Source organism: Myotis lucifugus, unplaced genomic scaffold (assembly GCF_000147115.1).
Source record: "Myotis lucifugus unplaced genomic scaffold, Myoluc2.0 scaffold_119, whole genome shotgun sequence".
Classification (NCBI taxonomy): domain Eukaryota; kingdom Metazoa; phylum Chordata; class Mammalia; order Chiroptera; family Vespertilionidae; genus Myotis; species Myotis lucifugus.
In genome coordinates, this window is record NW_005871167.1 from 1,664,635 (window position 1) to 1,669,113 (window position 4,479).

The following is a 4,479-nucleotide window of genomic DNA, read 5'->3' on the forward strand; positions in this document are numbered from 1 at the left end:
CCGACTGCCTCTGGCACATGGGCCAGGGATTGAACCCGCAACCCAGGTACATGCCCTTGACGGAGAATTTAACCCGAGACCAACTGAGCAACACCAGCCAGAGCAGAAAGATCCTTCTTGAAAGCAATGATACCATTGTACTACTGTCTGTGAAATGAAAATCCAGAACTTTTTTTTTGAAGGGATCAACCTTCCAACAATAGACCAACTCCATCTTTACCAGTCTTTAGTGAATTAAGTCCTGGCTATGCCTAAGCAGAACAGAACCAAGTTAAAATACAACGAAGTCTTACTATGGCCATAGGACTGAATTATAAACTGAAACTTGTTTTAACAAGTCTTAAGTAAAAAAACATTGCTGGTATTCCTCAGTATTAAAAAATACTCCACACCTTTTCGAATTGTTAAAGTTAAAAAATTGCCTAAAACCTTGGAGAATTTTAAAGCTGAATTCAGATGTTAGAGAGCAGCACCTGCTGGCAAACTGTGATTCTGCAGCCCACTGGGTCATTGAAGAAGGAAATGGACGGTGCTGGCAGTGAAAATCCCACTGGTCAGAAGCAGTCCTGCATTCATATAGAGCAGTGGTTCTCAACCTTGCTAATGCCGCGACCCTTTAATACAGTTCCTCATGTTGTGGTGACCCCCAATTTCATTGTTACAAATTGAACATAATTAAAGCATAGTGATTAATCACAAAAACAATATGTAATTATATATGTGCTTTCCAATGGTCTTAGGCGACCCCTGTGAAAGGGTCGTTCGACCCCCAAAGGGGTCGCGACCCACAGGTTGAGAACCGCTGATATAGAGGGAGCAATCCTCTCTACCATCCCTCGGCCAGCCCCCAGTCACCAAGACCTGTGCATTTGCCTCCTCAGAAGCTCTTAGAGTCTTCCTCATTTTATTCCCAGGCTCCTAAGTGATTTCCCAGATTCCAGTCCATTCTTTACATGGCAGCATGGGCTCCGTTTTATACAGCACCATTATGATCATTTCACTCCCTGTCCAGTAGCTTCTCATTAAAGAGGTAAATCTTGTCCTATAGAATTGCCAGAGTCTTCTCTTTCTTCACCATAGTCGTCCTTCTTCCCTCCCAGCATCATCTGTCTACACCAGTGATGGCGAACCTTTTGAGCTCGGCGTGTCAGCATTTTGAAAAACCCTAACTTAACTCTGGTGCCGTGTCACATATAGAAATTTTTTGATATTTGCAACCATAGTAAAACAAAGACTTATATTTTTTATATTTATTTTATATATTTAAATGCCATTTAACAAAGAAAAATCAACCAAAAAAATGAGTTCGCGTGTCACCTCTGACACGCGTGTCATAGGATCGCCATCACTGGTCTACACAGCCTCCCTCCATTCTTTGCTCCAGCCACACTGCAACCCATGAACTCAGAAATTGACTTTCAAAAAGCAAAAACAAAGATGTGCTAGCTCTTAAAAACACAATACACTACCAAACGTGAACGTTCTGACCTTGGTGAGTGCTTTGGCTAAAAAACATCTCTCTGACCTCGGCATCCGCAAATAATAATCAAAACCTAACCATGCATTCAAGTGAGTTATATCTAGGCCGTTTTCCATTCTGCCAAATACGTATTGTAGCTGTTACTTTATCCCTCATTCAACACGTCCCCCAAGTGGACATCGCCACCCATCGTGTCCAGCCCCAAAACAGCTGCCTTCGTTTGAGCAGGCAATGCCAAAGAAGTAAGCCACTCGTTAAATAAATACATCTGTGCTTCCTCTGGAATCTGCTCATTCGTTCATATAAACTTGCTCAGTGGGATAGAACAGGTCCGTGGGCTCCAGGACAAAAGGAAATCTGTCAAGCAGATGTAGCTTTTGTGTAGTTGATTATTCCTTAAAAATTTCAAATAAAACTAACAGAAGGCAGGGGGCCAGGGTGGAGGGGTAATTTTCTTTAGCCTGTTTAGTGATTTCTCTACATTTTTATGGGGCAATGGCCTGGTTCAACTTCCACGTGCAATGGATTCCTCACAAACATCCAGTGACTTGGATATTTTTATAGATTGCAAACTCTGTATTAAAAATTCTATACAAAATTCATTTTTTCCTGCCAAAATACATGACTTTCTTCTTCTGTTTATTACTTTTGTGGCTGACAAAAAAAAATGGCTTTTCCTACTTAATCTCTGTTCCCTGTGTCATATTGGCTCCAAAATAATTATATTTTATGCTACAACTTCTCCCATTTTCTTCCCAGCCAGATGTGATTTGAGGCAGAGAATTTAGAAACATCCATTTACTTGTGGTTTTGTTTTTATTTATTTGAGCATATATTTTTAAATACAATTTTAATGTAATCATTTTACTTCTTATTTTTAAAATTTTTATGAAACCTACAGAATTGGGATTTTTGTTTTTGGTGGGGTTTTTTTCATATACACATCTTTATATTTACATATTAGGTACAGGCACAGGTGGGCAGGGGCATGGGGCTCTCCGTGTCCCCACCTCCACTTCTGCTCACCCACACAGAAGCAGCAGGAGTTAGATGTGCCAGCTTAGGGGGAGGGGGCTTAGGCAGAGCCCTGCTCCTCAAGGATGGTAGCCCTTGAGCCTTAGAAATGTTCCTTGAGGGAAAGTGGGTGGGGTTTAATGAGGTGAGTGGGGCATGGTTGTCCCTGAGCCCCTACTCAGTCTCCCCTATCCCCCACTATCCCTCAGGAGGTCACAGGGCAGCCAGAGCCCTTCGATTCCAAAACCACCAGAGACTGGGATAGCTGGGGGAGAGGAAGGCAGAGCAGCTGAGGGGAATTTGCTTTGGGGCCACCTGAGCCCCACAGGTCCTTGAGGGGGTTAGGGGGAGCTTTGGCCCGTCTAAAGCAAGGGAAGGTGGCCAGGCCCGCCCTGTGCCCCGACCTGGACTGCCAGGGTCCGGGCTGGGCACAGTGTCCGTTTTCTAACAGTCCAGCAGGGGAAGGGCAGACAGGAGGCAAGGCCAAGCCCCAGGGAGCAGAGGCATCTGTTCAAGTTAGGTGGCCTCCAGCATCCCAGGCTGGAAGCAGGCTATCTCCTGGAATATGAGCTCCTTCAGCCACTCCTTGGGTAGATCATCCAGCTCCATGTCAAAGGTGAAAGGTTCCTGGCCACTGGCTCATCTGTTGGGTGGTAGTACTGCTCCAGGTAGGGGTGAGCCAGGGCTTCTTCCAATGTGATCTGTTTATTAGGGTTAAAGGTCAACATCCGGTCCAGCAGGTCAAGGGCTTTGAAGTCTGACTTGGGGAATAGCTTGGCCCAGGCCACCTTGGTCTTGGAAGGCAAAGGCTGTAGGTAGTTTTGGGATTTCATGTTGATGATACAATTCAGGTCCTCTGGGTATGGGGAGCCCAGGGTACCCAGAATGTGATGGAGCTGGTTCCGGTAGTGCTTGCCAGGGAAGATGGGCTGGTTGGAGAGCATTTCAGCCAGAAGGCAGCCCTCGGACCAGATGTCAATGGACTTGGTGTAGCCCTTGGAATTAAGCATGATCTCTGGGGCCCTGTACCAGCCTGTGGCCATGTATTCTGTCAGGAAGCCAGTGTGGTGATGCTCAGGATCGACAATCCGTGCCAGGCCAAAATCTCAGATCTTAGGGTCGCAGGTGGTGTTGATGAGCAGGTTGGAGGGCTTTAAATCCCGGTGGAGCACGGTGGCTGAGTGGCTATACTTGAGGCCCCGCAGGATCTGGTAGAAGTAGCAGACATGGTTGCTGCTCAGTTGCTGGCTTTTGAGCAACCTGTACAGGTCTGTCTCTATTAGGCCCTGCACAATGTAGACATCCCTCATGGCATCCAGGGTAGGTGCCTGAAAAATGTCTCAGATGCCAATTACATTCTCATGGCAGAAACGCAGCAAGATCTGGATTTCCTGCAGCACTGGCAGTAGGTCTGCTGCACGAAGGAGCTGATTTTCTTGATGGTCACATGTGTCTTGCGTAAGTGGTCCTAAGCTGAGGTGACCATGCCCTACATGCCCTGGCCAATGTACTGCAGCCGAGAGTAGCATGGGCCCACATCAAACAAGTGCCCTGGCCCACCCCCTCAGCTCCCTGGGGCTCCCTGCCCCTGAGCCTTACTGCTGCCTTCTTCACTCCTCCCTCCCACAGCCCCAGAATTAGTTTTATTAACCAACTAGAGGTCCAGTGCACAAATTTGTACACCGGTGGGTGCCGTAACCTCTTGCAGTGAGGGTTCAAGATCTGAAGAAGGGGCTGCACACAAATAAAACCAACTAGAGCCCTGGCTGGTTTGGCTCAGTGGATAGAGCGTTGGCCTGTGGGCTGAAGGGTCCCAGGTTCGATTCCAGTCAGGGGCATGTACCTTGGTTGCAGGCACATCCCCAGTAGGGAGTGTGCGGGAGGCAGCTGGTCGATGTTTCTCTCTCATCGATGTTTCTAACTCTCTATCCCTCTCTCTTCCTCTCTGCAAAAAGTCAATAAAATATATTTTAAAAAAAATAAAA

General features: G+C 46.6%; 1 pseudogene; it reads right to left on the minus strand.

The window, feature by feature from the left end:
- Positions 1-3,010: 3,010 nt before the first annotated feature.
- LOC102421780 lies at positions 3,011-3,995 on the minus strand (annotated as a pseudogene).
- Between the last annotated feature and the right edge of the window lie 484 nt (positions 3,996-4,479).